The sequence below is a fragment of the Hyperolius riggenbachi genome, chromosome 5 (genome assembly GCF_040937935.1).
Source record: "Hyperolius riggenbachi isolate aHypRig1 chromosome 5, aHypRig1.pri, whole genome shotgun sequence".
In the NCBI taxonomy this organism is placed as follows: domain Eukaryota; kingdom Metazoa; phylum Chordata; class Amphibia; order Anura; family Hyperoliidae; genus Hyperolius; species Hyperolius riggenbachi.
In genome coordinates, this window is record NC_090650.1 from 371,757,044 (window position 1) to 371,781,026 (window position 23,983).

Sequence of the window (23,983 nt, forward strand, 5' to 3'; positions counted from 1 at the left end):
ATGAATATACAAGCTCAATTAAATGTACAAATCTTAATTACGCATAGGCGAAATTGCAAAAATGTACGGAAAAATTTGCATAATGTAATTAGCTGATTACGATCATCACTACATTGGATACTGTAGATCCCTCTCTGGTTGAATCTGATTATAAAGAGATCTATTACCTAGCCACACACTGCACATCAATTTCCAATAGATGTCAGCATGGAAATTGTCCTTGCGATACCGCTGCCTGCTAAGCCACCCCCAAAAGGTAAGTGTTCCCTCCCATGCCTAGTGTTAAGTCTTACCTCTCCACCAGCGTGACTCCTTGCATTCTGCATCACTGAAAGTTACAGTCTCGCGTGACTCAGCATGTGTTGTGATATCACAATATGTGCCAGCATCACGTGAAACAGGTGCTAACAATGACAGTGGACAATGGAAGGAGGTCAGGAGTCAAGTCATTGGATAAGTGAGCCTTCACAGGCACAGGGAGGGCACACTTTACACTTGGGGGTACACTGGTCGTGCTACTGTCTGGTTCGTTGGTCATCACAATATTGAACACTGTGATCAAGCCCTTGTAACAAAGAATTTTCTGACATTCCTGATCAATGCATTCAATCGCTTTCAAATGGAAATCAATTAAAAGATCGATCAGGCAGCCATGTTTTGGCACTGCTTCTCCTCCGATTTGTTGTAATTATTAAATCAGGTCCGCAATATGAAGTAATGTAGGCGCACCCTACATTTTTTGCTGCTACAATTTAACCAAAATGCTTTCTTATTTAGGTTGGATGGAGACTGTTGGGGATGAGGAGGAAAACATCCTACATCTATTTTTGACCTGCAATAATCTCTAAAACAAATTGTGTTGGATCTCTTGGTAAATTTCAATAAATCCCTTTTTTACTTAATAATGTGCATAATAGTAGTGGCGAACTTGTGATAGAGTTCACCAGTGATGGGCAAAAGTCTTGCATTGGGGTTTGTCATTCTCCTGCTGGACTGCAGATTTGCCCATCACAGTGCAACCTCCTGATCGATAGAGTGTGGAGCCCAATCCTTCCCCTTTCCCTGACGCTCACTCACTCTGCAGTTGAGATGGGCTGATGTGACTTTAGAGGGAGCAAAGAGAGCGGCATTGTAAAATCTTACTTAACCACATGAGGACTGTAGGCCTAAACCCTCCTAGTGACCAGGCTATTTTTTTTCAAATTGGTGCTCTGTAGCTTTAATGGCTCGCTGCAGAGCCATACAACTTAGCACACCAATGAATTCCCACCCCCCCACCCCTTTTTTTTCTGCCCACCAACAGAGCTTTCTGTTGCTGGGCTCTGATCGCTGCTGCAGTGTGTTTTTTTAATAATCTGTTTGTCACTTTATTTTTAATTTATTTGTCTTTTTTATTTATTTTTATATCCTCCCTCCCCCCCATCAACCAATCACAGCAATCAGCTCTCATAGGCATCAGCCTATGAGAGCCGATCGCTCTCTGAGCCTCCCCAGGGGACAGCTGAGTGATACAGCTATGTAAATAGACGGCGGTTTTGCTGTCTAACAGTCTCCTAGCAGCTATCGCCGCTGGTAGACTGATGACGGAGCAGAGGATGTGCGCTCATCGGTGCACGCGATCCTCTGCAAAGCCCCACCCCAGGACTTGACGCCTTTCTGTATTAGGCAGTCCTGGGGCTGCCAGCTTCTGGACACCTAACAGCATTATGTGGTCGGAAAGCAGTTACTTGGATTTACATTTTCAAATGTATCACTAAGCATCTTTACTGCTGGCAAGTTTAATCATTGTGGAATGTTTTGTTTTTCCTCTGTGTAGTGAGCAGAAGTATCACATGATTTTCCAGAGTGCTCTAGGTCAGAAGGCTGCATGACATCATAGCTAGAGATGTCGGCGAATGGTTCGGGAACCATTCGTCGGCAAACCCCTCACCCTGTACTACTTCCGGTTCGCTATGACCCATAGTAGTACGGCTGCGCTGGGCCGGCGGTGCGTGTCCTTGATCGCGTCACGCTCATGCGCAGAGAGTACCCGGCAACAGGCATGCGATCAAAGACGCGCACTGCCGGCCCAGAGCAGCCGTACTACTACGGGTCATAGCGAACCGGAAGTAGTAGCGGCCCGTAGAGATTCACTGGCGAACGGTTCGCCAATATCTCTAATCATAGCCTAGGCTAAACATCACAGGGAGGGTAGGTCAACATCCCAATATACAGAAATATATAGATATAAAAAGTGTTTCTTCTGACCCTGAAACCAAGATAACTAAGAGAAAAATTAACATCCTAAATAATTGAATACAATCTACTAAATGTCATTATCTCTTTGAGTTTGCTGCGCTGTGATGTTAGGCTTCTTGAATCGTGGCATTACTCCACCTGTGCATTTGGCTGTTTGCCTGGATTTAAGCTTTAAAAGGAAATTCCACTTTCATAAAAAATTGCTGTAAACCCAAATTGGTGCTGCAGAAGTCTTTTTTTTTATTTAGTGTTATTAAAATTATCTTTCCATTTTAATTTGCAGTCATCTATGCATTTCCAGTGACTGAAAGCTTAAAGAGGAACTGTCGCAAAAATGTTAAAATTTAAAACACATACAAATAAGAAATACGTTTCTTCCTGAGTAATATGAGCCTTACATTGCTTCTCTCCTGTGTTACTGTCACTAACAGTAAGTAGTAGAAATCTGACATTACCAACAGGTTTTGGGCTAATCCATCTCTCCATACACTGGCGAATGGAGGGGGCTGTTCCGGGTGTCTGGAACACCCCCCCCCCCCTGCACTGAGCTGTGTATTCAGCCAGGGACAGCCTGGTTCTCCCTCCCTTTAGGGGATTCTCATTTAAACAAGGATGCTGGCTAGCCTCTCTGCTCACCATACACTTTTTTGGCAGTTGGACGGCGCAACTGCCATTCACTAAGTGCATTTTGAAAATAAAGAAATCCCTGTGAACCCCCATGAAGAGATGGGCTAGTTCAAAACCTGTTGGTTCTGTCAAATTTCTACTACCTACTGTAAGTGACAGCAACATAGGAGAAAGGTAATTTATGGCTCATTTTACTCTTGGAGAAATGTACTTCTTAATTGTATATGTTTACTGTAACGATTGGTGTCAACACGCAGAGAGAGAATCTGATTATTGGTGATCTGCAGAATCACCAGCAATGCAGATATACACCAGATTAAGGATGATCTGCAGAATCACCAATAATCCAGGTATGTCTAACCTCTGGACACCTGAGATATGAGTGTTTGGTGTAACAGTAGCACTTTGAATGAGAACCACCAGAAGAGCTGGAGGTTAGAAGAAGAAGGGAATTCACCCCAGACTGTGGGTGAATCCCAATAGGCTAAAGGCTCCCTAGGAGAGGGGCCTAGGCTTGGTTGCAGGATGCCCTGCTGCTAAGATGAACAGACTTGCCCTAACTGGATGTGAGATCCTAGCTCTCTACACCCTAGAGGCGGGCTAAGGTAATACAAGTACACAGTGCTAGTCTTGGGTGTGAGGTCCGTAGTGTCAACACCCTGGAACTAGTCTACAGCATAACATAGCATTGACACAGTATCCTAGTCTTGGGTGTGAGGTCCGTAGTGTCAACACCCTAGAACTAGTCTACAGCATAACATAGCATTGACACAGTATCCTAGGCTTGGGTGTGAGGTCCATAGTCACAACACCCTGGAACTAGTCTATAGCATAACATAGCATTGACACAGTATCCTAGGCTTGGGTGTGAGGTCCGTAGTCACAACACCCTGGAACTAGTCTATAGTATAACATAGCATTGAAACAGTATCCTAGGCTTGGGTGTGAGGTCCGTAGTCACAACACCCTGGAACTAGTCTATAACATAACATTGCGAGAATAATCTATCTCAGTGTGAATTCCCAGCAGGGATGGTCGTAGTCAGCCAACTTCGCTACGCTGGAAATACGCGTAGTTTTACGCAATTACGCTTCACCAAACTACGGCTTCGAAAACAAATATTCGCTTCATATGCATTTCGTAGAATACGCGTTAAAATACGCAATTACGCGTAGTGCGAAGCGTAGTGTATGTGGATACATATGCCCGTATGCAGAAAATGGTACGCATTAATTTCTTTAGAAATGCATATACTGGGAACCCTTCTATGCGTACATTCCCCTTTCCAATGCGTAAATTTGTATGCATACAATCGCATGCGGAAAATTAGACGCAAGCAACGCATTCGTATACACATGTTAACTACGCATAGTGGGCGTAAGCTACGCGTAGCGGTACTTCGCTATGCGTAAATTCGTAAGCGTAGGTTTGAAACTTCGCCTATGAACTACGATGCGTAGATGCAAACTACGATGCGTAAATTCGCACTGGCGTAGTTTCTGCTCATCCCTGACCCAGGTCCTCATGGTTCTAACACACTGTGGGATCAGACTGAGGTCTGTGTGCCAACACGTAAAGCATTTGCAACGGCAGACCACATGAGACTGAGGGACGAGTGCTTATATAGTGCCGCGCTGATCAGCGCCGCCCAGTCCCCTCCAGCCAATCCGCATACATCCTGGGATCAGCTGACCAAGGGAGTCAGCTGATCCCTCTCTGCTTCCCATAAAGCTTCTGTCTTTCCGCGCGCGTGTGTGTATCCCTCAGCCTATGTGCACAGGAAGGCTGTACCACATCAGACACATGTCGCCGCGCGTAAACCGCCGGACTGGACACGGAAGTGGCCGCCACGCCGTCAGAGCACGCGGCGGCTATTCCGCAATCCTTCACATTTACATATATATTACATTTTAAGATTTTCGCAACACAGGTCCTTTAAATTGCATGTATTTTCCAGCATAAAACAAACTTGTGTTTCATTCTTAGAAAATGGACTGAACAGACTGCCATTCAGTTTTAGCTTTGCTAGATGGTTCTGTAATAACCAAGTTCTGAAGCAACTATTTAGTAACAATTGTTTCTTGTTTCCATAGACCGCACCTAGTGTTAAAGAGACACTGAAGCGAAAAAAAATATATGATATAATGAATTGGTTGTGTACTATGAATAATTACTAGAAGAATAGCAGCAAAGAAAATATTCTCATATTTTTATTTTCAGGTATATAGTGTTTTTTCTAACATTGCATCACTCTATAATATGTGCAGATCACACAACACTCAGCATTCAAAATGAGTCTTTCAGAGCAGTCTGTGAAGTAATGACCTCTCCTCTAGCAGAGGAAAAGTAAACAGTTCAATTACAGTTGAGATAATAAAAGTCAGATAACAGCCCTCTCCACGACTAAGTTAGTCGGAGAGCTTAATAGCTTTTAGAGATAATAGAGATAACAACTGGAGTTTCTCAACTCTTCCTGTACTGGAAACAATTAGACTGATGTATCTGATCTTAATGTTTTTTTTCTTAGCTGTACTACACATACAAATCATAATATCATCATTTTTTTTTCGCTTCAGTGTCTCTTTAAGCTACATACACACATTAAATACATATCAGTCTGGACCATTTTAAAAAGACTGATTAAGAAGCTTTTGATCAATTTTCGGTAAGCAACTGGGCACGACCAACCATAAACAAAAACAACAACAAATGACGTGATCCATCCTGTTTGATTTTTTCTGACAAATGATCATTCATCAGAGGGAGTGCGTACAGTTAATCAAACAATGTATAATGATCTTGTTGTGTACAGAGCATGTGCCACAGTTGTTCATTCATGTTTGTACAGATATCGATCTTTTCAGTTAATTGCACCTCAGATGTCACTTTCCTAGATGGTTTATGTGTGTATACAGGTCGGTCATTTAAGAACATTAACCTTTGTAGATATTGGTCAACATTAATTTAGATCAAATTAGACCAATTTTTGTCTGAGGTGTGTGAGTACCTTAAGAGAAAAGGTTACACAGGCCTGGACCTATAGTGGCTTCTGCTTAAGTGGTGTGGCTACAATAGCCAGACATGAAAAATATGCTGCAAAGAAGTGGAAAAGGGGAGTTGCAAAAAGAGAGCAACACAATGAAGAGAGGAGCTATTTCCATAGGGAGCTGTACATAGTGGGGGAGGGCTGCTGAACATATAGGAGGAGAACCACAAGAATATTGGCCAAGGGGCACAAATAAAGTATATATCTAGCCTTGTATAGAACATCATCCAAACAATCTGCTTCCAGTGTTTTGTTAGTCACAAAGTTTTTATTGGATCGTTGTCAGAAATGTAAACATTTGAATTTAGCAAATATGCCTGTAATTCAGCTCAGAGACAGGTGTATTTGCAGACTTGGTGGAAACACCATACAATTTTGTTGTTGTTGTTGTTGTTATGTAGTTGTTTAGTTGCCCACATTCACAGTGTTCCACCTACACGAGTTATATACTGGTTCGTATTGTATACAAGGGATCTACAGTCTTTGTTAACTATATAGTTATCCCACTTGCTTTTAGCCTAAAGTAATACCAAATTGTGAGAATACAAATATTCCAATTTGTTTCTCTTGTACCCCCATCCCCTCACTTCCCTGGTCATAGCAGCTGGTCTGGAAGATGCTATTTTGTATAGTAATGCTGCTATCACTACTATTTACCTTACATGTACAGCTGTCTATAGACTATAGGTTACTTTGCACACAGAAATAATCCTTATCTCTTGAATGGAGCAAATTCCATCATAGCAGTGTTTGGGGAAAACACCAGGGAAAACACAAGTATAGAGACACAACCACTCAATGCACAGATGACAAAGGGAACCCCATATTTCTTTAAATGTCAAATAGGCAATAAACTACATATACTGCACATATACAATGTATACAGGTAGTCCTTGACTTACGAACAACCCGCCGAAACGAACGGCAGGGATTCAGTGTTTCCATGGGAACAAGCCAAAAAAAACCTTTCAAATTGGACTTGTAGTTTTTGAGAAAATCGATTTTAAAAAATCCAAAGAAAAAGTGGCTTTTAAAGTTGTATAAGCAGGTGCAGAGGGCAGAGGTGACACAGAGGGGGGTACTGGAGGCACAGGGCTACACAGAGGAGGTATAGGGGACAGAGATGGCACAATGTTCTGACTTAAGAACAGATTCAGGTTAAGAACGAACCTACAGTTCCTATCTCGTTCGTTAACCAGGGACTACCTGTATATGCTAAGGGGGGGGGGGGGGGGGCACAAACATACATATAATGTACACACAGTACAGTAACACACATAAACATACACAGACTTTATGCAGATAGGATACACACACTATACACACACAAACATGCATAACCAATACATAAACCCACATTTACTTATACAGCACACACTAATATAAACAAACACATACATAAACATACACATTCACTACACACACGCGCGCACCCACACACACCACAGTAACTCATATAAAGATCTACAGGCTGTATGGAAAGAGAGCACACACACATGCAAACAAACATACACAGTACACACATACAGTGGCTTGCAAAAGTATTCGGCCCCCTTGAAGTTTTCCACTTTTTGTCACATTACTGCCACAAACATGAATCAATTGTATTGGCATTCCACGTGAAAGACTAATACAAAGTGGTGTACATGGGAGAAGTGGATGGAAAATCATACATGATTCCAAACATTTTTTACAAATCAATAACTGCAAGGTGGGGTGTGCATAATTATTCAGCCCCCTTTGGTCTGAGTGCAGTCAGTTGCCCATAGACATTGCCTGACGAGTGCTAATGACTATATAGAGTGCACATGTGTGTAATCTAATGTCAGTACAAACACAGCTGCTCTGTGACGGCCTCAGAGTTACAGGCTTAGGCTAAAAAAAGATTTCCAAAACCTTGAACATCCCACGGAGCACTGTTCAAGCGATCATTCAGAAATGGAAGGAGTATGGCACAACTGTAAACCTACCAAGACAAGGCTATCCACCTAAACTCACAGGCCGAACAAGGAGAGTGCTGATCAGAAATGCAGTCAAGAGGCCCATGGTGACTCTGGACGAGCTGCAGAGATCTACAGCTCAGGTGGGGGAATCTGTCCATAGGACAACTATTAGTCGTGCACTGCACAAAGTTGGCCTTTATGGAAGAGTGGATGGAGCCAAATACAGTGCAATTTTGGAAGAAAACCTCTTGGAGTCTGCAAAAGACTTGAGACTGGTGCGGAGGTTCACCTTTCAGCAGGACAACAACCCTAAACATAAAGCCAGGTCAACAATGGAATGGTTTAAAACAAAACATATCCATGTGTTAGAATGGCCCAGTCAAAGTCCAGATCTAAATCCAATTGAGAATCTGTGGCAAGATCTGAAAACTGCTGTTCACAAAAGCTGTCCATTTAATCTGACTGAGCTGGAGCTGATTTGCAAAGAAGAATGGGCAAGGATTTCAGTCTTTAGATGTGCAAAGCTGGTAGGGACATATCCTAAAAGACTGGCAGCTGTAATTGCAGCAAAAGGTGGTTCTACAAAGTATTTACTCAGGGGGCTGAATAATTACGCGCACCCCACTTTGCAGTTATTGATTTGTAAAAAATGTTTGGAATGATGTATGATTTTCGTTCCACTTCTCACGTGTACACCACTTTCTATTAGTCTTTCACGTGGAATTCCAATAAAATTGATTCATATTTGTGGCAGTAATGTGACAAAAAGTGGAAAACTTCAAGGGGGCCAAATACTTTTGCAAGCCACTGTAGTTTTGATGAAAATGTGTGGTACCGCCGAAGCTAGAGGACATTTTTGCGAGTCTGTCAGAGGTGTTTTTGCTCATGCCTAATTATTATTATTTAGCACTAACTGATGGCCCGGCATTGCCGGGGTATGTATTTGGCTGGTGTTGGCTGCGCCCTAACACACAATTACTCAATTACTCAATGACCTAGTTTGTGAGCTTTGCGGTCTTTGGCATCAATAATTTGCATTGAAATGAAACAAATCTGATTAGCTGTTTGTGGCTCCACCCCCTTTTCTGAATTTGAACCCCAGTCACCCAATGACCGACTGTACCAGGTTTGAGGCTTGTGCCATTAACAGTGCAAGAATGGCACTAATTAAATATTCCCCTTGAAAATCAATAGGTGAATTTTGATTGGCTTTTGTAGGCTCCACCCACTGAATATGAATCCCAGTCACCCAGTGACCAACTGTGCAAAGTTTGAGAACTCTACCATTACCAGTGTAAGAATGGCTGCAGTTTACATTTCCCCAGGGAAATTTGTATTTGTCTCCGCCCACATTTGGTTTTGGAGATAAAAAGTATCCTGTATGTTATTCCAGGTAATGTAGTATGTGTGCGCCAAATTTCATTCAATTCTGTTCAGGTATTGTTGCATGAGTGAATAACAAACATCCAAACTTTCGCATTTATAATACTAGTGAGATTTATATAGCACCAATATCTTCCACAGTGCTGTACAGAGTATATTGGCCTGTCACTAACTGTCATTTAGATTGGCTCACAATCTAATCCCTACAATAGTCTTATGTATGTATTGTGTAGTGTATGTAGCGTTGTCTAGGGCCAGTTTAGGGAGAAGCCAATTAACTTAACTGTATGTTTTTGGGGTGTGGGAGGAAACTGGAGTGCCCGGGGGAAACCCACACAGACATGGAGAGAACATACAAACTCAGTGCAGATAGTGCACAGAGCTGCAAGGCGAGATTGCTCACCGCTAGAGATGGGCCGAACCTCCGATTTTAGGTTCGCAAACCCCGTTTGCGAACTTCCGCGGAAGGTTCGGTTCATGTAAAAGATCGCGAACCGCAATAGACTTCAATGGGGAGGCGAACTTTGCAAAACAGAAAAAATTATGCTGGCCACAAAAGTGATGGAAAAGATGTTTCAAGGGGTCTAACACCTGGAGGAGGACATGGCGGAGTGGGATACATGCCCAAAGTCCCGGGGAAAAATTTGGATTTGACGCAAAGCAGCGTTTTAAGGGCAGAAATCACATTGAATGCTAAATTGCAGGCCTAAAGTACTTTAAAACATCTTGCATGTGTATACATCAATCAGGGAGTGTAATTAGAGTTCTGCTTCACACTGACACACCAAACTCACTGTGTAACGCACCGCAAACAGCTGTTTGCGTAGTGACGGCCATGCTGGACTGATGCGCAACATGGCCAGAGTGCAGGCCGTGGCAGTTTTCCAGCCCATATGGTCGCTGGGCTGTGGTAGCTCAATGATAGAACAGTGACTGTCCAGCTGATCAAATTTGGTCTGTCCACAATGAAGCAATGACCTTATTATATTCTTGTATGTAGGTAGGCATAGGTAGGAGTTCCAGTATAGGTAGGCATAGGTAGGTGCCTCAGTAGTTAGCTAGGCATAGGTAGGAGACCCAGTATAGGTAGGTAGGCATAGGTAGGTGCCTCAGTAGTTAGCTAGGCATAGGTAGGAGTCCCAGTATAGGTAGGTAGGTGCCTCAGTAGTTAGCTAGGCATAGGTAGGAGACCCAGTATAGGTAGGTCGGTGCCTCAGTAGTTAGCTAGGCATAGGTAGGAGACCCAGTATAGGTAGGTAGGCATAGGTAGGTGTGCCAGTGGTTAGCTAGGCATAGGTAGGAGACACACTATAGGTAGGTAGGCATAGGTAGGTCCCCTAGTATAGGTAGGTAGGTAGGTGTCCCCGTATAGGTAAGTAGGTGCCCCAGTATATGGTGCCCCAGTAGTTAGGTAGGCATAGGTAGGTGTCCCAGTATATGTATGGCTGGCACAGTAATGACAATTACCAAGGTCCAGCTGCAACAGATAGGGCTGTATAATGTCAGTGTCAGTGAGCAACACACACACACAAAAAAAACCACATTAGGAAAACATTAGCTCTCAAAAGAGCTGTGGAGGGGTGCTATTTTAGCAATAACAATCAGCCAGGAGCAAACCAAGAGCCTAACTAATCTTTCCCTAGAAGAAAAAATCTGCAGCAGCTCTCCCTAGTCTGTCTATTTGCAGCAGGCACACGAGTGAGTGTCATGGCCAGCGAGCCTGCCTTATATAAGGGGGAGTGAGGCTCCAGGGCTTAGTGTAGCCTGAATGGCTACAATTACATAGTTACATAGTTATTTTGGTTGAAAAAAGACATACGTCCATCGAGTTCAACCAGTATAAAGTACAACACCAGCCTGCTCCCTCACATATCCCTGTTGATCCAGAGGAAGGCGAAAAAACCCTTACAAGGCATGGTCCAATTAGCCCCTAAAGGGAAAAATTCCTTCCCGACTCCAGATGGCAATCAGATAAAATCCCTGGATCAACATCATTAGGCATTACCTAGTAATTGTAGCCATGGATGTCTTTCAACGCAAGGAAAGCATCTAAGCCCCCTTTAAATGCAGGTATAGAGTTTGCCATAACGACTTCCTGTGGCAATGCATTCCACATCTTAATCACTCTTACTGTAAAGAACCCTTTCCTAAATAAATGGCTAAAACATTTTTCCTCCATGCGCAGATCATGTCCTCTAGTCCTTTGAGAAGGCCTAGGGACAAAAAGCTCATCCGCCAAGGTATTATATTGCCCTCTGATGTATTTATACATGTTAATTAGATCCCCTCTAAGGCGTCTTTTCTCTAGACTAAATAAACCCAGTTTATCTAACCTTTCTCGATAAGTGAGACCTTCCATCCCACGCATCAATTTTGTTGCTCGTCTCTGCACCTGCTCTAAAACTGCAATATCTTTTTTGTAATGTGGTGCCCAGAACTGAATTCCATATTCCAGATGTGGCCTTACTAGAGAGTTAAACAGGGGCAATATTATGCTAGCATCTCGAGTTTTTATTTCCCTTTTAATGCATCCCAAAATTTTGTTAGCTTTAGCTGCAGCTGCTTGGCATTGAGTACGATTATTTAACTTGTTGTCAATGAGTACTCCTAAGTCCTTCTCCAAGTTTGATGTCCCCAACTGTATCCCATTTATTTTGTATGGTGCTAGACCATTAGTACGTCCAAAATGCATGACCTTACATTTGTCAACATTGAATTTCATCTGCCATGTATGTGCCCATATAGCCATCCTATCCAGATCCTGTTGCAATATGACAATATCTTCCTGAGTGTTAATGATTCTGCACAATTTTGTATCATCTGCAAAAATAGCAACATTGCTCACTACTGCATCTACTAGGTCATTAATAAATAAATTGAAGAGCACTGGACCCAGAACAGACCCCTGTGGGACCCCACTGCTAACAGTCTCCCATTTTGAGTATGATCCATTGACCACAACTCTTTGTTTTCTGTCCATTAGCCAGTTCCCTATCCATGAACACAGACTCTTCCCCAGTCCTTGCATCCTCAACTTTTGCACCAGACTTTTGTGGGGAACAGTGTCGAAGGCCTTTGCAAAGTCCAAGTATATCACATCTACAGCATTCCCAATATCCATATTAGCATTCACTACCTCATAAAAGCTGAGCATGTTAGTCAAACAGGACCTGTCTTTAGTAAACCCATGTTGATGCTGAGAAATAAGATTATTTTCTACTATGAAGTCATGTATAGTATCTCTTAGTAACCCCTCAAATAGTTTGCATACAACTGATGTTAAGCTTACAGGTCTATAATTTCCTGGATCTGATTTTTTGCCCTTCTTAAATAATGGGAAAACGTGGGCTGTACGCCAATCCACTGGGACTCTGCCAGTTGCAAGAGAGTCACAAAAGATAAGATAAAGGGGTTTATCTATAACTGAACTTAAATCCCTTAGGACCCGAGGATGCATGCCATCCGGGCCAGGTGCCTTGTCTATTTTTAATTTTTTTAGTCTTGCCTTCACTTCTTCCTGCGTTAAGTATTTAATATTACAGTTAGAAGATTGAGACTCTTCCACCTCTGTAGTTTGCAACAGTGCTGTTTCTTTTGTGAAGACAGAAGCAAAGAAAGCATTTAATAACTCTGCCTTACCTTGGTCATCCACCATTGAGTTCCCATCCTCATCCTTTAGGAGTCCTATACAGTCAACCTTTCTTTTTTTAGAGTTAATGTACTTGTAAAACTTTTTTGGGTTAGATTTGATATCCTTAGCGATTTGTTTTTCAGCTTCAATCTTTGCCTGCCTAATTTCTTTTTTACAATTTTTATTGCACTCCTTATAATTGCTTAGTGCAGCCTCTGTCCCCTCCTGTTTTAAGACCTTATAGGCATTCTTTTTCCTCTTCATTTTATCTTTAACCTTTCTATTCATCCATAGAGGCCTTTTTTTATTCCTAGACATTTTGTTTCCATATGGGATATACATACTACAGTATTGATTGAGTATAAGTTTAAAAGCTTGCCATTTCCCTTCAGTGTCTTCCCCTTGTAGTACATTATCCCAGTTCACCAAACTTAGTGCCTGCCTAATTTGAGTGAACTTTGCTTTTCTAAAGTTCATAGTTTTAGTGGTCCCGCTGCCCCGTGGCCTATCAGTCACCAGCTCAAACGTTATCATGTTGTGATCACTATTTCCAAAATGTTCTTGAACCTGCACATTTGATACATTATCTGGTCTATTAGAAATGATCAGATCCAGTAACGCATTCCCCCTAGTTGGTTCAGTTACCATTTGAGTCAAGTAATTGTCTTGTAGTGCTGCCAGAAATCTGCTGCTTTTACCAGAATGGGTAGCCTCAATACTCCAGTCAATGTCTGGAAAGTTGAAGTCGCCCATAATTATGACCTCATTTTTACCTGCAGCTTTTTCAATCTGCTGTAGTAATCGCAGTTCTGCAGCTTCATTAATAAGAGGTGGCCTGTAGCATACCCCAATAAGCAATTGGCAACTTTTATTTCCACCATGAATATTTTCCCAAACGGACTCCACATCTTCGCAATCTTCCTCCATCTCATCGTTGAGGACAGCTGTAAGAGAATTCTTAACAAAGAGACAAACCCCTCCACCTTTTTTCCCTGTTCTATCCCTCCTAAACACATTGTATCCTTTTAAATTAGCTATCCAGTCATGGCTTTCATCCATCCATGTCTCGGTTATTCCCACAATGTCATAGCCTTTGTCATTCAGAATGAACTCTAGTTCGTCTATTTTATTTGCAAGGCTCCGAGCATTGGTTACCATGCACTTTATATTTTTACCACCACATTTACCAATTTTGTTTACATGAAATTGGCTACTTGAATTTTTACCAACCTCCTTAATCTTTACACTGTCCCCACCCCCCTCTCCACCCTCCATAATGATAGGTTCCCACTGTCTTTTTACCTCATCTTGTCTATGTATTGAGACTTTATCCTCCCGCCTCCCCCCAGATCCTAGTTTAAAATCTCCTCCAACCGTTTAGCCATCTTCTCCCCCAATGCAGCTGCACCCTCCCCATTAAGGTGCAGCCCATCCCTGCTGTAGAACCTGTAGCCGACTGCAAAGTCTGCCCAGTTCTCCAGGAACCCACAATGTGCCTGCTGACTGTGATGCAGAGGGTCAAAGTTGACCCTCATAGTACATTATGGGGTGAATCGAACAGTTTGCCTGGTCCAACTGAACGCGAACCCCAAAGTTCGCCTGGAACCGCTCACCGGAGAACCGTTCGCTACATCTCTACTCACCGCTACGCCACTGTGCTATCTAATGTTCAACCATGTCCTTCTATATTTTTGCACACCTTTCACAAAGTGAATTGACAGACGTTTGGAAACTGCAGACACTTAGTGATTGAAATGACAAATCTTTTAGAATAATATCATTTCTTTTTTTTGCTAAATCAATTTTACTCTTTGTGTTATTCCATGTAATGCTTTATAATTTTCGCAACAGTGTTTTCCCTTATTGCGTTCCAGATATGATATCCCCAAAGCACTCCCACTAACATTATAATGCTTCTATTTCTTCCCAATTATCTGCAAATCCCAAATCAATTTCAAATTCAATTATTTCTGTCATCTATTAATTATACACCATAGTATATCAAAATGAGGACAGAAACCATTAAAATAAAAATTAATGGAAATAAAAGGACCTAGAAGTAACAGTCATTAAAGCGCAATAAGCATTCATAAATGCTGGAACATTGAAATAAAGTGAAATCACTTCACTTTGTTCCATAGATTTCATGCAAAGATTTTTTTGTGCCTTCATTGGCTGTTGCAACTTGCAAGTGACTAAATAGGACCATTTTTTTTTAAAAAACAACAAAATAAGTTCACATTGTCTCTTGACAAGGCTCTCTTTAAACATTTTAGGAAAGAAAACTTACAGATATCTTAACATAGTTTTGCATAAACTGTTGTCTTCATTACCCTAGTTTTGCTTTCAGGACTATCGAGAGATAATAATACTGCCCCCTTTATCAATTTCTTGTTGGACACATGACTACACTTCCCATGATCCTTAGTGCTGGCTTCACACATGGTTAGGTGCAATTGTCCTGCGAAAGGGGAGCCCGCCACAGGACAGTCACACTACACCAGTTCATGTTTAAATCACCCTGCCGCAGAGTGCGCCAACAGGGTGATTTGCCTGGCTCTGCCTCCTCACTCCGTGATGTGTTCCCTGCTTGACAGGAAGTACATCACTGAACTCTGAGTGATTGGTATAAGCACGCCACAGGCATCTAAATAGATTGTTGTGAACCATTGACTCCAATGCACCGCTCAGCAATGCCCTGCATAGTCTGCACTGCCTCTGAGCCATCCAAAGTTCTTCCATCGTATCGGGTTGCACTGTGGGTAGTGTGGCCAGTCTGTGACACGATAGTGTGAAAGGGGTCTAAAGGTTTTTTTTAGCTGCTAATATCCCTCTCTCTGAGAGGTGCGTCAATGAGCAATGAAGCAGTTAGGATAAATCTAGATCAGAGCCGGGCCAAGGCAGAGAGGCTCCAGCCTCAGGACGCAGTGTAGGAGGGGGTGCACATTTCACTCAGATATCATTCCCCTATTGTGTTTGATGCAAAGAGAAATACAAAAAGGGTATGCATGGCAGTGACTGCAAGCCAGATAACTAGAGATTAAGGTGTTGGGAGGGTTGGGGGCCCTGGTTCGCCTCTTATGCTGGGAATACACGGTTCGTTTTTGCCTTCGTTTAAACCTTCGATTCGTTCGGTAAACTAATCGAGTGTTGAAAACGTATGTGAAAATAGTCATAATCTCATTATAGTTTCGATTAATAGACCCCAAAAACGAACGACTAGTGATCGAACATGTTTGATATTATCTCTCTTTATCCATCTAATCGAGCCATTGGTAGGCTTGATGGCTGTTCAGATCGATTATATATTCGTTTATGCTAGTCCGTCCCTGTAAAAAGGGATTTTCGTTTCGTTTCTTTGCAGCCTTCGATCATTGGAAAAACGAAACCATCAGAATCGAAAAAAAAAACGAAACCGTGGGTGGTGATATTAACCGTATGACCGATTATTTCGGGATCGAAAAGGACAAAAGGCACAATCGAAACGAAGGTTTAAACGAAGGCAAAAACGAACCGTGTATTCCCAGCATTAGTCTAATAGCAATCAGTGTGTAATGGCTGGGATGAGAGGGAAGGAGGGGCACACTTTGGTGTCTCAGCCTTGGGTGCTGGAGGACGTTGTCCAGGCTCTGATCCAGATATAAGAGGAGTGGAGAAAGTGTATACAGTATCATTCACAGGCTTCCACTCATGACTTGATATTAGTTCCTAATTTCATGGAAACCCTGCAAGGTTTTTCATTGATTTTAGGTCTTAAAGAAGAACTTGAACATTGAGCATAACCTAATTAATAAAATTGTTTTTACATGTCACTTACTGCAAACGATTTAGTGCACTGTAAAATCTTTCTTCAGTCTTATTTACCTGACCCCATTCTCACTTGAACTCTCCTATTATCGGTGCCTATACCTGACTAATACCCCCAACCAATGTCTAACCAACCCCAAATCTATGCCTAACCTTAAGAGGACCCCAATATCTGCCTAACCCTAAAGGACCCCCTAACCTAATTCAGGAATGAGCTCTCAAAATCGTTTTGAGTTCCAATTTTTACATTGGAATGTGGCTGTTCCAAGTAAAATTGCAAAAATTGGAAATTACTCTGTTCTGAGTACCACATTCTGTTCTGCCGATACGGAAATTGGCTTGAGAAACAAGAATTTTCGGAAAACACAGTGACACTGTGACAGTGTTAACACAATGGGCTTGATTCACAAAAGAGTGGTAACTGTTAGCACGGCCGTTTTCGCATTGCGCGCGATCACGAACAAAACGTTATCGTTCCACGCGAAAATTCGTGATCGCGCGCAATGCGAAAATTCGCGCGAAAACGGCCGTGCTAACAGTTAGCACTCTTTTGTGAATCAAGCCCATTGACTAGGAAAGTGAATATGTGGGTTCTAAAACAAGAATTTTCAGTCCATAAGTATACTATGTGTGCACAGAACTCAGAACTCGAAATGCAGTGCAGTGTGCCACAGTGTGCCAAAATAGATTTTTTCAAAAACTACACAGTCTTTTCTCATTTTTTTACCGTGCTCCTACTGATCCTAACATACATTGCACAGTTGGTGGCAATAGGATGTACAGGGGCTTTGCTATTAACCAGAAATTTGCGCCATTGACTTCAATAAAAAAATTACATTTGGAACACAAATTCGGTATTTGCCTGTGGAACACTGAATTTCTGCGAATTTGGAATTTGACTGTTTTGAGCAATGCTAGCCTAAACCTAAAGGACCCCCCCCCACACACACACACACCTATTACTGACAAAACTATTAACTATTAACGACCAAAAACGATACCTAACTCTACAGCTACAAATAGGTATTTTGGGCACCGTCATAGACTCCAATGTACAGTAAAGAGCCTTGAGTATGGTGAACCCAAATTGTAACGGCTTCTCCTATGTCCAAATTAACTGCTTTGCTGCAAAGTACCGCAAGGGGAATGTAAGAAAGAGGCGGCACACCAATGGCTGCAAAACGTTACTTGTATTGCGGAACAGTGACACTAAATGTTACGGACACGCAGGTCCTTCTTCAGGTGTAGCTGAACACACATACACTGAGCATATATGCTCCCAAAAAGCTGCCCCAACCAGGCCCCAGCCCACCTACCCATTGCTTCTCAGATGTTTTTTATAAAGCATTTTCATAATCGTGATGTTTTAATATGTTTAAGCAGCATTGAGGTACATGTTCTTATGCCATTAACCTTTTCTTCACAGGTCGTTTCTGGGGTAGTCTTCACAGAAGTGCCCAGAATCACGATCAGTTATTGTATTATGTTATAGGTAGCCTGCGGGAGTGCCTTAGACCATGTATGGACTTATGAACTCATAAATTATTTCTTTACATAGATTTGTAAGCATTTATGTCACTTTAATGGTTAATGGTGTGCTAGGCGGGGCCAGGGATGGTCATAGTCAGCCAACTTCACTATGCTGGAACTACGCATAGTTTTACGCAATTATGCTTCGCCAAACTACGGCTTCGAAATCAAATATTCGCTTCGTATGCATTTCGTAGACTACGCATTGGAATAAGCAATTGCGCGTAGTGCGAAGAATAGTGAATGCGGATGCTTATGCCGGTATGCAGAAAACTTTACGCATTAATTCCTCTGTAAATGCTTGTACCGGGAACTCTTCTATGCGTACATTCCCCTTTCAAATGTGTACATTTGTAAGCATAAAATCGCATGCGGAAAATTAGATGCGAGTAACGCATCCGTGGTTCACTACGCAATACACATGTTGACTACGCATAGTGGGCGTGAGCTACACGTAGAGGTACTTCGCTATGCGTAAATTCGTAAGCGTACTTTTGAAACTTCACCTACGAACTACGATGCGTAGATGCAAACTAATATGCGTAAATTCGCACTGGCGTAGTTTCTGCTCATCCCTGGGCGTGTTGTCCAGCCTGGGTAGGGCAGCTTTTTTGGGAGCTTATACGTTCAGTGTATGTGTGTTCAGCCACTGTTATTTACCTGATGAAGGACCTGCGTGTCCGTAACATGTAGTGTCACTGTTCCGCAATACAAGCAACGTTTTGCAGCCATTGGTGTGCTGCCTCTTTCGTATGTTTGGTTGTACCAGGACCGTTTAAGCAATCCGATCGAGGCAAGGCAATGGCAGAACCCAAGGTAAGCACACTTGGGTGCTGTCCTCTTGGACTTTACATTAGTGAAGTTGTACCGCAAAGTGAACTCTGCTCATTCTCTTAGGCAGACACATACATGTTTTATTATCTTTTTCCATTTTTTTTTACTTAAAAAAACTGTTTTTCTTTCCCCTCCCATCCTGCTCAATGCTTAAGAATAGTTTGTGACTGGTTGGATGTTGTCTACCTTGTAAATAATGTTCCAGCTACTTTGTAATTGCTTCAGCATCCCTTCATTCTCTAAGGACCTCTTAGAAATGATGCCGAGCTCTTGGTTTCCTTCTGTTTGTAATTAAATTGCTGAACTGTGGGTAACATTTGTTTAGTTCAGCTGGCTGTATCAGCTGCTTCTTAAGGTTATTTAAAGAATTAGAAATGAAACAGAGGATTTTAAAGTTCCTGACTGATATTTCTCATCAATGGAAAACATGGCTTTGTATTAATCTTTCCTGTGCCTGCCCTGGAGGCAGACCTGTAGTACCTCTGTGATGGAGACCTCACATCTTCCCTATTCTCTTCATTTACAGGTTATCTTACCTCTAGCTATTACCACTTACAGACATACACAGCATCTGTATATATGGCCTTCCAAATGTCTAAAGCACACCTGAAGTGAGAGGAATAAGGAGGCTGACATTTTTATTTCCTTTTAACCCTCTGGGGGATAATCCCGAGCTGAGCTCGGGGTAAGCCGCCACAGAGGATTTCTCAGGCCCTGGTGGGCCGATTTGCATAATTTTTTTTGTTGCACGCAGCCAGCTAGCACTTTGCTAGCTGCGTGTATATACCGATCGTCGCCGCTCCGCACTGATTCGCCGCTACCCGCCATGCCGCACCGCCCCCCCCCCCCCAAGACCCCATGCGCAGCCTGGCCAATCAGTGCCAGGCAGCGCTGAGGGGTGGATCGGGACTCCCTCTGACGTCACGACGTCGTTGACGTCGATGATGTCATCCCGATCGTCACCATGGCGACGGGGGAAGCCAAACAGGAAATCCCGTTCTGAACGGGATTTCCTGTTTGCTTTGATTGCCGGAGGCGATCGGAGGGGGTGGGGGGATGCCGCTGCACAGCGGCTATCATGTAGCTAGCGCTAGCTATCATGTAGCTAGCATACAGACATACACAGCATCTGTAAATATGGCCTTCCAAATGTCTAAAGCACACCTGAAGTGAGAGGAATAAGGAGGTTGACATTTTTATTTCCTTTTAACCCTCTGGGGGATAATCCCGAGCTGAGCTCGGGGTAAGCCGCCACAGAGGATTTCTCAGGCCCTGGTGGGCCGATTTGCATAATTTTTTTTTGTTGCACGCAGCTAGCACTTTGCTAGCTGCGTGTATATACCGATTGTCACCGCTCCACGCTGATTCACCGCTACCCGCCGCGCTGCTCCCCCCCCCATGACCCCGTGCGCAGCCTGGCCAATCAGTGCCAGGCAGCGCTGAGGGGTGGATCGGGACTCCCCCTGACATCACGACGTCCCGTTCTGAATGTGATTTCCTGTTTGCTTTGATTGCCGGAGGCGATCGGAGGGGGTGGGGGGATGCCGCTGCACAGCGGCTATCATGTAGCTAGCACTAGGCTAGCTACATGATTAAAAAAAAATAATAATTTCAAAAAGAATGTGCTGCGCCGCCCCCTGGCGATATTATTGTATCGCCCAGGAGGTTAAACAATGAACATTGCCTGGCTGTACTGCTGACCCTCTGCCTCTAGTACTTTTAGCCATAGACCCTGAACAAGCATGCAGATCAGGTGCTCTGTTTGAAGTCTGACTAGATTAGCTGCATGTTTGTTTCAGATGTCAGATTCAGACACTTAAAGCCAGGGCCAGATTTACCATACGGCACTGTAGGCTTGTGCCTACAGGCGCCTGATGATGGAAAGGCAGCTCACTCCTTTCCTCAAGTGCCTCCCTCCTTTCCTATGCCAAATGGGGCTTACATAAAAGGTTACTCACGCAGCTCTCAGCATTCCACTGATGAGATTTCCTTTCAGTTGGGGGCACCTCTAGCTACCTAATACATGGGGGCTCCTCTAGTTACCTAATACCTGGGGGCACCTGTAGCTACTTAGTATTAGGCAGCCTGAGGTACATTTAATATTAAGGGATGCCTGTAGCTACCTACATCGATCTGGGAAGGGGAAGTAAAGGAGAAGTGACAGCTGGGCCAGTCTGCACACTTGCGATGCAGTTCGGCAGCGGTTTGTAGGTTCATGGAGGGTAAAGTCTAGGGTGCCAGAACATCTGTGCCTATAGGCTTCTGTGATGTAAATCCAGTCCTGCTTACAGCAGTCAAAGAGATCATCAGGACTGCTAGACAACTGGAATAAATATGGCACCTGCAAATGCCTCTCACTTTCAGTTCCCATTTAAAGGAAAACAGAGCTTTTGTTAAGATAAAACAAATCATTTCAGATCAGAAATATACACTGATATAGTTAGAGTGAGATGAAACTCCCCATTATTAAATGAAAACAAAATCCAATAAGAAATTACATATTTAGCTTACCTACACTGTTGTTTTTAGTGCTCACTGTCAGATTTAGGAGGAATGCGATATGAACAAATGAAAATAATATTTCTGCTTTGTGATGCCAAAAGTGACATTGCTTCTACTCGGTGTCAATATTCCTTCTTTACTTGCTCAGCTTACTGCCCCTTCCAAAAAATCACCTAGATGAAATGCTTACATCTCTGTGCAAAACTCTTTAGGGGGGTGGGGACAGGTCAATCACCTTCTGGTCATAGTGTCCTTATGTTAGCTAAAAAGGAAGCTGTATGTTATTTTCGTGCTGGAATAAGCTTGATACTGTAGATAGAAAAAAACACTTTCTACAATCTCACTGGCACTACACAGTTCCAACTGTTAGGCAAAGACACCCAAAAATAAACATTTAGGGGACCTATAGGGACCTATTTTTGAAAAAAAGGTGTTAACATATATTTTTGGGGCACTTCTTTGGCATTTTTTTCTATCTTTGGATGTTACAACCCCCTGTAATGACAAACATATCCTACATTCTTCTTTAGGCATTCTACCATCACTCCACAGTGATCCTAACACAGACAATCAGAGTAGAAGTGTCAGAGCTTCTACCAGTCACTCAAATAATATTGTAAAGAATAAGTAACACATAGTAGCTAATGCAGGAAGTTAAGTATCCATACAGCCATACTGCACAAACTGTACAAGGCTTAAAAAGAAGCACATTTTTTGGTAATGACCAGTTTCAAAGTGAAACTCAAGTCTCTTGCTCTATTTATTTTTTCAGTAAAGGTTTTCAGCTTCTGCAAGGATTTTATTGTTATATGTGTGCCAATCAGAAAGGTTTTCCATGGGTTTTTGTTAACTCCAAACACCTCAGCAGGAAGTAATAGCAAATGTCTTTAACGAGGACACGGTACAATAAAAAAAAAAATGAATCTAATTCTTCCTGACTTTGTTACTTAAAGTGTACATCAATACAGAATGTGAGAACACCCAGATAGCTCACAGTAAACCAGAACCACTAGGAGAGCATAAGGGACTAAAAGAGACCCCAAACCCAAAGATAAAATCAACTTATTTTGAGTAAGTTCTTGTTTGGTGGGAATGTTCAAGGTATTTTATTGATGAGGTTTGAACATATCTCCTTGGAGAAAACTCGGGAGAAAAAGTAATAACATATGGCCATTTGTCACCTTTGATATTCATACCAGTGATTCTACAAAGAAAATCTCATTTTAATTTTTCTAAAGCAAACAGGCTCGATTTTATGGACGGTGAGGTGTAAACTAGAACAGCTGTTGTGAAATATCACCAATCCGTCTCTTGAAAGTATAGTGTAGGTTTATTTACTGTCCAAAAGACACACACTGCAACATCTGCCCGAGGAAGGCTTGGAGCAGATGGATATACACTTTGGAAGGAATTACAGATCATAATTATTTGCCTACCTTGACCACTGGTTTGGTCCTGACATGTGAGCTAACTAATTATTGGATAATACAATATTGCATAAATGTATACATGAAAATCTATGAATATCTAATTAGGCAAGATTGTCAGTTTATTTAATTATTTTAATGGTATTTGTATGGGCAATGATTGTTGTCACTTCAAGGCTATCTAGTCTCATAAGAGACACTGGGCCTGATCTAATTCACTTTTCCTCTTAAGTTTTCTCCTTGGAGATACATTTTCATCTTCTGTTTAAAATAGTGTTTGCACTCTGCAATTAAAAAAAAGTATCAAAAAGTGGGTCCAAAATTATTCTGAGTATTTTCTTGCTTGCTGGTGGCTTAAAGAGAAACCGTGACCAAGAGTTGAACTTCATCAGTAGCTGATATCCCCTTTTACATGAGAAATATATTCCTTTTCACAAACGGATCATCAGGGGGCTCTGTATGGCTGATATTGTGGTGAAACCCCTCCCACAGGAAACTGTGAGGACCATTGTCCTGGCAGCTTTCTGTCCGTGAACCTCATTGCATTGTGGGAAATAGCTGTTTCCAACTGTCAAAAAAGCATGCATCAGCTACTTCCAGTGACATCACCTGCCAGCAGTAAAAATGTTACCATATGATAAATGTCAGAATGTAAATCAGGGAGAGTAAAGGTTTTTACAATGGGCAAACACAGACTAAATCATTTATACATCATTATTGTAAAAATGAAGCACTTTTTTATGACATTATTTCCACTGGAGTTCCTCTTTAAAGGGTATTTTATTTATAACTAGCTGATGACCCGGCATTGCCCGGGTATGTATTTGGCTGGTGTGGGCTCCGCCCACTTTTTATAAGTCTAACATACAATTACTCAAATACCAAGTTTGTGAGCTTTGGGGTCTTTGGCATCAATAATTTGTATATTCCCATAGAAATTAAACAAATCAGATTGGCTATTTGTGGCTCTAGCCCTCTCCAGCATTTAAACCCCAGTCACCCAATGACCAACTGT

General features: G+C 42.3%; 1 long non-coding RNA gene across 1 annotated transcript in view; it reads left to right on the plus strand.

Moving 5' to 3' along the window:
* Positions 1-2,957: 2,957 nt before the first annotated feature.
* Positions 2,958-23,983, plus strand: part of LOC137517809 (uncharacterized) — a 38,200-nt gene continuing 17,174 nt past the window's right edge. The window contains exon 1 of the long non-coding RNA XR_011020673.1: positions 2,958-3,039. This is a non-coding gene — a long non-coding RNA (uncharacterized lncRNA). The remainder of the gene's footprint in view (positions 3,040-23,983) is intronic.